Genomic DNA, 10,772 nt, shown 5'->3' on the forward strand with positions numbered 1-10,772 from the left:
GAAAAGCTCGGCTTAGCCGCTGGCCAGCTGACGGGGGGCCCAACCGCTGGATTGAGTTCCATTTTTTAAAAAATAAAATAATTTTTTTTTCTAAAAAAAAAAAAAAGTTGCTGTGGGACAGGAAACCGAGCCTAGAGGAGGAGGCCTTGCCAGGAGGTGAACATCTATCCAGATGTGCTAACTTGCCGGGTGCCACCTTCCTACCCGGGATGGCAACCACTGGCCTTGCCAAAAGTCTCTCTGGATCAATGGCAAAAAAGGCAGCTGGGCTTGGCAAGAGCTGACATCCTTCACGGGATATCTTTCAATATGATTAAAGCGCCACATCTGCCTTCGGCCGGAACATCTGGATGACCGTGCAGCCGCCTAGCTCCAGCCACTGCCATCCAGAGCAGTGTCTCCACCTTGACCACCCCGTGAACTTTTTGAATCCCGGAATTCTGGGAGTTGAAGTCCACGGGGTCTTTCAAGTGGCCGAGTTGGAGAAGCCCTGACTAAACCCTCAGGAGCGACCTGACCTCAATCGGAAGTTGTTCTACAATTCAGGGATCCTGGTAGATGCAGACCAAGGAGTCTTCCCAACTCGGCCGCTTTAAGACTTGCGGACTTCAACTCCCAGAATGCCTGGCTGAGGAATTCTGGGAGTTGAAGTCCACAAGTCTTAAAGCGGCCGAGTTGGGAAGACTCCTGATACAGACCGATCTGGAATAACGAAGTGGTTGGCAGGACCAAGCTGCACTGAAGGTTCACCCCTAATGGGATGGATGGATGGATGGATGGATGGATGGATGGAGGCCACGTTTGGAATGAGGAGGAGAGCAGCCTGTGGGAATGGAAGCTCACATGGACCTGGAGAACTCCAACAGATGGAGTAGGTCCTTCAAACCGATCCAGGCGTCCCCAAGCATAAGAACCTCACTTTAAGACCGGATAAATTCTGATTGGTTCACAAGTCACTCTGTGACTCTTTGGGGCTGAAAAATCAGAAGAGGCCCCCCCCCCCGGTGCTTTGAAATAACTGCTCTGCTCAATTTCCAGGAAGGGGTGGGGGGGGGGAGAAAAGAGAGAGAGAGAGAGAGAGAACTGATGAAGGTATTAAGAGCGGTGGGGGGGGGGGGAAATGACCAGATTGCCTTCTTCACATCTCCTTGCAAGAAGAAAGGTAGCCAAGCAGGGACGTAGACAGGAGCTGAACTTGCTGGATTGTTCGGCTTTTGATTTGAGCTGCTTGTCCACTGGCAAGAAACATTTCTAATGGGGAGACAAGTGTCATGCCGAAAATACAGGAGAGCTTCCTATATCCTTCCCTTGTACCCCAACTGCACCCCGGATACAGACAGCCGGCCAAGGAAGCTGTCGGTAGCCAGACGGGCGGGCGTATAAATTTAATAAATAAATATTGCACTTCTCTAACGGTGGAGGAGGTCCGTGGGTCAGTTGTCATTCAAGCCCCCTCATGTATCTTAGGAACTTTGTGTCCGAGGGCTGCCGGATCTGATTCAAGAAACCACAAATCTCGGTTCTCCTGCCTGAGCAGGGGGCTGGACTAGAAGACCTCCAAGGTCCCTTCCAGCTCCTATTCTATTGTATTCATTCTATTCTATGCCATATTTTCTTTATTCTGTTCTATTCGATTCTGTTCTGTTCTATTCGATTCTACATTCTACTATTTATTCTATTCTATTCTACTCTATTCTATTCTATTTTCCAATATCTATTCTATTCTATTCCTAAATTCTATTCTATTCTATTCTATTCTATTCTATTCTATTCTATTCTATTCTATTCTATTCTATTCTATTCTATTCTATTCCATTCCATTCAATCTATTCCTATTCCTATTCCTATTCTGTTCTGTTCTGTTCTGTTCTGTTCCGTTCCTATTCCTATTCCTATTTCCATTCTATTATCTTCTACTTTTAGCAGACCAAGGAGCTAATCTGCAATAGTTTGGGAGTAAAATTCATCCATTTCAAGGTTCCTTTTTTTTTAAAGGCATCTCTGCTTGCAATAGGTAAATATATATATATATCTTGTAACATAGATAGGAAATGATGTTTCTTTTTTAAAAAATGATTTAGGAAGTTGAAGGAAAAGCAAACAGATCTTTCTCTGCTAAGATGTTGCGACTTTCTGTCTACTTTAAAGTAACAAATACACACCCTGCAGTCGATTTAATTAGGGGTAGTTTTTTTTTAAAAAAAGCTGATCACAAGTTTGTTTGTAATCAATTTAACTTTAAAGTTCTATCAGCTTTAATTCCAAAGGGTGACATAATCTGCACATAATCACACTGCCCCAAATCAGTTAATTTTCTACTCGTGTTAACGTCACAGTTTTATTCCTGTAATGTTTTATGCTGTTGCCATTATCAAGTGGCCCAGTTAGGCCCCCATTCAAATAAGAGTCTGTTTGGCTTAATCTGGCCTGGAATGGGTAGTGAGAAAAGTAATTTAATAATTACGGCTGCAGCAACTGTATTTTCTCTCTGCTACCAAACAGGGGCAGAATCTTCCAAATTCTGCACTCACAATTATGCAAATCCACATCTGGAGATCTGTTTTAGAATGCCACTTTAGCTGATGATGATAATAATATTAATACATGGGAAATCACCCATTGCTTTGCTACTCTGAAGGAGGACTGGTGTGTGTGTGCGAGAGAGACATGATAGCAGTTTTCCATTATTTGAGGTGCAGCCACGAAGAAGGGGGGGTCAAGCTATTCTCCAAAGCGCCTGAAGGCAGGAGAAGAAGCAATGGATGGAAACTAACCAAAGAATCAACCTGGAATTAAGGAAAAATTTCCTAACAGTGAGGACAATTAACCCAATGGAACTGCTTGCCTCCAGAAGACGCGGATGTTCCAACACTGGAGGCTTTTAAGAGATGGGACAGCCACTTGTCTGAAATGGTATAGGGTTTCCTGCCTGAGCAGGGGGCTGGACTAGATGACCTCCGAGGTCCCTCCTAACTTTGTAATTCTGTAATTCTACTTTCTTAGAAGTCTCTCAGGAACACTGTCCCACTGGAGAAATTATACTGGGTCATCTGGGCTTGGCAGAATAGCTGGGGGTCATGCCACGCGTGAAATGAATCAAAGCAAACTTTAAAAAGGCGACGAACCCGGCTTAAAACTGCGCAATACCATTGGTGATCTGAACGGAACAGGCGAGTGAGTTCTGTGCAGACTCAGGATATCGCAACCTTCAACGTAGCAATTATGCAGAGAGACCACGCAACCGCAAATAAAATCAGAGGCCCGGCGGAGCGAAATCCTAACGCAGGACGGTTCAAACTCGGAATTAATCTAACTGTCCAGCAATTCAATGTCATCTAGCTAGCTAGCACCGCTTCCAAAGATTCCTCGTCTTTTTTGGGAGAAGTTACAAGGGATGGGGAAGAAATGGAGGTAGTGACAGATTTTATTTTCCTGGGCTCCAAGATCACTGCAGATGGGGACTGTAGCCAAGAATTTAAAAGACGCTTGCTCCTGGGGAGGAAAGCCATGGCAAATCTAGACAGCACACTAAAAAGCAGAGACATCACCCTGTCAACAAAAGTGCGTATAGTCAAGGCTATGGTCTTCCCAGTTGCAACGTATGGCAGTGAAAGTTGGACCATAAGAAAGGCTGAGCGCCAAAGAATTGAGGCCTTTGAACTGTGGTGCTGGAGAAGACTCCTGCGAGTCCCTTGGACTGCAAGGCGATCAAACCGGTCAGTCCTAGAGGAGATCAATCCTGACTGCTCTTTAGAAGGCCAGATCCTGAAGCTAAAACTCAAATACTTTGGCCACCTAATGAGAAGGAAGGACTCACTGGAGAAGAGCCTCATGCTGGGAAAGGTTGAGAGCAAGAGAAGAAGGGGACGACAGAGAATGAGGTGGCTGGATGGAGTCCCTGAAGCAGTAGGCGTGAGCTTAAATGGACTCCAGAAGATGGTAGAAGACAGGAAGGCCTGGAGGAATGTTGTCCATAGGGTCGCGATGGGTCGGACACGACTTCGCAGCTAACAACAACAACAACAACAACAACAAGGGAAGTGGAATCTTCTCCCTTCTCCAAAACAGAAGTCCGTCACTTTCCTACACGCCGGTAAAATACATCACTCAAGCGGTTCTACAAGAATCAGTCCATCTCAGTAGTGAAGAGAGGGAATTCCCATGTACTGAAACAGTTTTGCAGGGCGGAACCTGGCAGGTGAGTTTCCTTTTACAGAGTAAGGGGGGGGAAAGACCCCCCCCCAAAATCAGGAAAACCCTTGTTCCGTTCCCACGACCCAGGCAGAACTTGGTTGCCTTAAATCAGGGGTCTTCAAACTTGGCCCTTTTATGACTTGTGGACTTCAACTCCCAGAATTCCTCAGCCAGCATGCCTGGCTGAGGAATTCTGGGAGTTGGAAGTCCACAAGTCATAAAAGGGCCAAGTTTGAAGACCCCTGCCTTAAATATTTCTCACTTTTATTTAGGCGATCATCGAAGGAAATTCAGAGTTTGCTGACAAGTACCATTAACAGAAATCTCCATTCTGGCTCAAATAAGAGGCGAGGAATAATGAAGATTTAAGGTGTGTGTGTGTATATATATATATATGTATATGTATTCTTTTTGGCTTTCTGTTTTCCCTGCCTACCCCTTTAACTTAGAAAGAGTTGGACTGCCCCACGGCGTTTTACACACTACTTTCAGTTCATTTTTCCACCTCAATCCGTACTTCCTTTGCGACGCACTTGAACGGGTGCAAGCCACCTGCATTGAGCTGGAGACGCAGAGGCTGCAAAAAAAGGCAAAAATCTCCAGTTTTGGCATCGCTTAAGCAAACCAGGCCTGGCACTGGGGCGGTGGCCCTATCCACAACCTTGAGTCTCCAAATGGGGGTGGGGTGGGGGGGAAACGTCTTGTTTTTTCCTGGTATGCAACGTCAGCCAATTGTACCCCAGCTCTTGCAATCTAGGGAGGGAGTGTGTGTGTGGGGGCTTCGCTCTCTAAAAGAGTAGGGGCCCAATTCTGGCACAGCGTTTCCTGAACGTGGGGTGAGATCCAGCAGAATCCTCTTCCTGGTTAAGCTGGGAGGAAAGGAATCGCAGGAATTGGGTAGGTCTAGTCTAGTGAAAAGGAAAACCCGTCTCTCTCTTTGTGTGTGTGTGTGTGTGTGTGTGTGTGTGTGTGTGACAATAGCAGTGCTCCAATATTTGAGGGGCTGCCACAAAACAAAGAGCAGGACAAGAAGCAAGGGATGGAAACTAACGAAGCAAGGAGAGAAGCAACCCAGAAACTAAGGAGCAATTTCCTGAACTTCTGAGTGCTCCAACACGGGAGTTTTTTTTTTAAAAAAGAAGAGACTGGACAGTCATTTGTCTGAAACCGGATAGGGCCTTCTGCTTGCCAAAATCAAAAACTGAAATTCTCTCCTGGTTCGTTGGCGAGGAGGGTGGGGGGTGGGGTGGGAGGGGAAGAAGAAATCTCTCCGCTTCCAGATGTGTCTAAGCAGCCCTCCTCTCTCGTGGCTGGCCGGGAACATCTGGAAGCATTAAGATCCCTTTTGCCTTGTTGGATGGGAACTGGACAGGAAGCTCGGCAGACGGCGAGGGTCAGCGTCTTTCCTGGCCTGATCTCCAGGGATATCTTGGGGGTGCACAGAAGCCCCTGCCCAATTAATTGCTAAAGGGGGGGGGAAGTAGCTTGTTTAGGATAATGCTGGCCTAACCTCATTTGGTATAAGGCAGAGGCCCCCAACCTTTTGGGCACCGGATCGGTGGACAGAGGTTTTTTCCGTGCACCGGAGAGGGCGTGGTTTTGTGTGCTGCCTGCATCCCACGGATGGGGCTTTGCTTGTTTGTGCGGACCGGTTGCCGGCTTGCCGCGGCTCGGTACCGGTCCACGGGTCGGGGACCCCTAGTATAAGGCACAGGATACGCAAAACGTCAAACAATAAAGGTAAGAGCCACAAAACCTGCAAGGGACGCAGGAGATCCGTGGTACAGTCGTTCTGCTGCAGGTAAAGGAGCTTCGGGAGAATACAGGTCGTCCCGACTTACAACGCTTGGTTTAGTGACCGTCCAAAGTTACAACGGCACTGGAAAAAGGGAGATTTTTCACCCTGATGACCCTCGCAGCCTCCCTGTGGCCGTGTGATGTGCATTCGGGTGCTTGACAACCGGTTCATATTTACGACGGTCGCGCGATCCCCTTTCGTGACCTCCTGGCAAACCAAGCCGGATTCACTTAACAACCGCGTGACTAACTTAGCAGCGGCAGGGATTGGCTGAACCACAGTGGGCGAGGAAAGTCGGAAAATGGGACAAAACCCGCCAAAGACATGTCTCACTTAGCAACGCTTGGCTCAGTTGGGCTCGGGCGTCGAGGACTGCCCACACAGGCTGCATTTTTCTCCGTTAAATTAGGGAAGCCCTTAATTCAAATTTGATTCGAGGGGGCCGCCGGAACCCCAACAGCGTCAGTATCCTCGTCTCGAGAAGGCCATGGAGAGATTCACTGGCGTTTTTTTTCCCCAGCAGCTGATCAAACTTTTCCAGAAGCTGAGCTGAGTTTTCTGAAGAAAGCAAGGCCAGGTTTTTGTTGTTTTTTTAAAAAAACCTCTCCTTGTTTTATTATTATTATTATTATTACTAATTTAATTTGTATACCGCCCTTCTCCCGAAGGACTCAGGGCGGTGAACGGGGCAATACATAATAAAAAACAAGATACAAAAATTAAAAAGTAATTAAACAGCAATGCCCGTAATAAATTAATACAGATTAAAAAGTTAAGATCAATTTATAAAACTTCAATTTATGAAGTTTCTCAGTCCTAGAGTGAGTTAGATGGGGAGGGTCACTGCTGACTGCTAATCTGGGGTGTGGGTGTCACCTTCCCCCCAAAAAAATCTGTGAAAGATGCCAATCAGATAGAAGGGAGGAAGTTGGGAGCAGTCCCTGACTTGTCAATCACGCAGCTGGCCCTCTTTTACGACTGATGTGACTTGCGGCTGTAAGGGGCACAAGACAACGGTGGCCAAGGTTCGTCGTAAAATGGGGCAAGGCTCAGTTGACAAGCGTCTCACTTCGCCACCGACACTGCCAGCACATTTCGCAAAACAGAGGATGGGGATGGCGGAGTAACAGGTCCTTGCTTCTCCCAGTCAAGGCAACCGCCATCCCAAAGGGCTCAGCTTCCACGCCGCACAACAAGCCAGGCGTGTAGGCAACCCACCCCTTTGAAAATAAATCCCAATAAAACTTTTATGGGCTCTCCCCCCCTCCCCTGCCCTTTTCCACAAGCCTTCAATTTCTTTTCCCCGCCACCATGGTGGGAATGGAATGGAATCTCCCCGAAACAGCTGGAGGCCAAGGAGCGCCCCAGCCAAAATAATCTTCTAGCTTAGCACCTACCTACCTACCTCTGGGTGCCTAACGCTGCAATTTGGTAGGTGTACAAACACATACGTTCACACATTATCTACCACCACGTTCACCCCACGGGCTAGGGCGGGGTCAGACATTCCAGCAATAATAGTAAGAATAAGAATACTATTAACAACAAGGCTGCCAATCTCTACCAAAGGATTCCTCCCCCCCCCCCCGCTTCGTCTACCTGCCGGATTCACCTGGACAGAGGGCATCCCTGGGGTGGGAGTGGGGTAGGGGGAGAGACAAGACAGAGATCCCACCCTCCCCACCCCCCAAATCCTGGCCCATTGGCCACACGATGCCGGGACCCTTTCCGAAAATAGATTCTTTTTCTCCCAAGGAGTGGTTGGGGGATGCTTAAAGGAGCAGGGGTCTTTGTTAAAGGGGCTGCTCGTAATTTCGGGGGGTCCTTTAGCTCGCTGACAGCCGGGGGGGGGAAACCTGTGCCCACCGTCCCCGAGGGAGATGGAGGGGGGCTGCCAAGCAGGTGGAGACAATCTCCCAAGCCAGCCGCCGTCGCGCGATGATGGTGATGCCCATCTCCGCCCCCCCTCCTGCCAATTCCACCATCTCCGGTCAAAGAAGAAATATTAACCCTTCACTTCGGGGAGCCAGAACGGCGCACGCTTCCCGAATAAAATGTCCTCTCCGGAAGAGGAGGGGAAGAGGAGACCCTTTGCGCCTCCTCTGCTTTTTTCTAAGACATGGCAAGCTTTCGGGAACCCCTGGGGATCCCTGGGGGGGGGCAGATGTGCCCAGGGCGAGGAAGCACACACACACACACACACAAAAATCCCCCTTCCTCCATTTTCCCCCCCTTCCCAGAGCAATCCAATCCAATCTGAAGGCAAGCAAACAGCTTCTTCGTCTTGCCACCCACGACAGGCAGCTTCTTGGGGACGAGTGGGTTGAGAAATCGCGGCGGCGGGCTGGGTGCAAAAGAGGCGCTGAGGGGTGCCAAGACTCTGCCCCCCCCTCATCCTCCTCCTCCTCTCTCCCCACGGAGGAAATGCCAAAATCAACAAGATCAGATTCCGGCGGAGAGGTATTAGAAAAGAAAAAAAAAAGCTTTCAACCGTCTAAAGTCAAATATTCAGTTTTCCATGGGTCTGAGGCTGGCGGATCCCAAATCTTTAGGGAGAGATGCCCCACGGCCCTCCAAGTGTCCCGGGAAGAGAAACTGGCTTGGGAAGGCAAAAGGAGACAGTCACCCCTTTCTTCACCGCATTAGGGGTTCTGTCCCCCCCCAAATAAGAGGGGTTAGGGATAAACTCAACATCTCCTGCCGAGATGCTGGGCATCCCTGAGACAGCTGTGTCTCTCCCCACCTGCCCCTCTCTAGGCTCCGATTCACTGAACCCCCATGTCTCCTCCCTGAACCCCCATATCTCCTCCCTGAACCCCCATATCTCCTCTGATTTTGGCATGGCTGTTCCATCTCTCTGCTCCTGGGCTGGCATTGGGACCCCTTCGAGGACGGACTTTCTGCTCTGCAAGGCCTCCTCCCACGCACACACTTTTCATCACTTTGACCTGAGAGACCCCCCAAAAAGCCTCACTATGATCCGCTCCCTCTCAACTCCACAAAATTGGGGTCTCCTGGGACCCCCTTGGCATTCATGACTTCTTTCCAAACAGGCCACCTGGGGGAAAAAAATCACAGCGACCCCACACCACCTACCCTCCTAAAGAGCACATTGAGCCTTGCTGTGATAACTCTCCCAAATGGCGAATTAACCCCCCCCCCAATATTTGCTTGCACACCAATGGGACTGGCAACTGGGGGGCGGCTGTTAAATCTTTTACAGTGGGGTCCTGCTGCCAAAGCCCCACAATTAAGAGGCCCGCAAGGATGCCGTCTCCACACTGGGCAAGGCGCCCGGAAAAAGCCACCCCCCCCAAAAAAACCCACCCCTTTTAACAGATGTAAACCCTGGCTTCGTTTCCTAATCTCTGGCAGCCTCCGAGGCTTCGCATGCAGCCCTCAACTCAAGCCAGCCTCTCCCTCCCAAAGCCCCCAACCCAGTTTTCATCAATCCGGCATCCCCCTCACGGCAACACCGTCCCCCCCACCCCACCCCCCCACCCAATCCAAAGACTTTGCAAGGCGCCCCAGCAGAAACCCATGAATGACCCAGCCAAGGAATGAATGAATGGACACCCCGGCCGTGCCTGCTGATGCGTCTCTCCCTTCGCCCCTAAAAGAAGAGACCCCAGACCCCCCTGCTTGACCCAGACGCCCCCCACCCCGAATCCAGAGGCCGCCCCCTCTTTTTCCCTAGACATCCCCCCCACCCCAGATCTAGCCACTTCAACAGCCCCCCCCACTCATCTCGCAAGAAAGATCCCCCCCCACCAAAAGCAAAAAGGGGGGGAAGACCCCCCAAACACACTCAGGCCGGCGCCCCCTCCCCCACCGCCCCCAAAGCCAGATGGGGCTTTCCTAAAAGTGGGGAGGGGGCGGTGGGGCCAGAGACAAGCGTGGGGAGGGGGGGGCAGCAAAGCTGTCGAAGGGCCACAGGAAAAGCCCATGCAAGTCTCTATGGGGGGGCCCTTCCCCCCACCCAAGGGGGGGCCCTTCCCCCCACCCAAGGGGGGGCCCTTCCCCCCACCCAAGGGGGGCCCCAGCCCCCCAAGGCAGAGGGGGTCTCCCTGGGGGAGGCAGGAGGGAAACACACCCCTAATTTAGCCCCCCCCCACAAGTCTTGATGGACCCCCCCCTCCAGGATCTGGAGACTCCCCCCCCCCGCGCTGCCCGCGGCTGGAGGCCAGCGGGATCCCCATAGGCCGCCGAGCTGTCAATCAAGCGCCGGCCCCGCCCCCTCGGCTTCCACTCACCTGGCGGCGTCCGCGGCTCCCTCGGGCCGATCGGGAGGGCGGCGTCCGCGTCCGCGGCGGCGGCGGGAGGGCGCAGCGGGCCGGGCGGCGGACAGCAGACGCGGCGCCACCAGCAGCGACACCGACACCTCCGCCGCCGCCGCCGGAGGAGCCGGCACCCACCACAAACAATGCGTTTGATTGGGCGGCGGGGCCCGCCGGGCGCGCCCCGCCCTCCGGGCCGCCAGCGACGACGGCCGTTGGGCGCCGCGTGGGAGCGACGTGCCGGACGGCCAATGGCGCGGCGAGGCAGGCGCGCGGGGGGCCGGGAGAGGGCGCCCATTGGCTCAGGTCAGCGGGTGACTGGCGTCGGGCGAGGCCAACGAGCGGCGGCGGATCTCAGCGCCCTCTTTTTTTTTTTTTTTTAAGAAGCCGCCACATCCGGGTACCCGGCCTCATGGAAGATGTGTCGGAGGGAGGGGGGGGGAAAGAGAGAAGAGTCTGTAGGCGCCTCGGGGCGTTTTTTTTTTCGGCCCTCGCCGGCCACC

General features: G+C 51.6%; 1 protein-coding gene across 2 annotated transcripts in view; it reads right to left on the bottom strand.

Annotated features, from left to right (window-relative positions):
* GATAD2B (GATA zinc finger domain containing 2B) overlaps nt 1-10,692 on the bottom strand; it is a 31,984-nt gene extending 21,292 nt beyond the window's left edge. For both annotated transcript variants that reach the window (XR_014028126.1, XM_081340816.1), the window contains exon 1: nt 10,246-10,692. The gene's annotated coding sequence lies outside the window, so the exon portion shown is untranslated. The remainder of the gene's footprint in view (nt 1-10,245) is intronic.
* Between the last annotated feature and the right edge of the window lie 80 nt (nt 10,693-10,772).

The sequence above is a fragment of the Vipera berus genome, assembly GCF_964194415.1.
Source record: "Vipera berus genome assembly, chromosome: 16".
Classification (NCBI taxonomy): Eukaryota; Metazoa; Chordata; class Lepidosauria; order Squamata; family Viperidae; genus Vipera; species Vipera berus.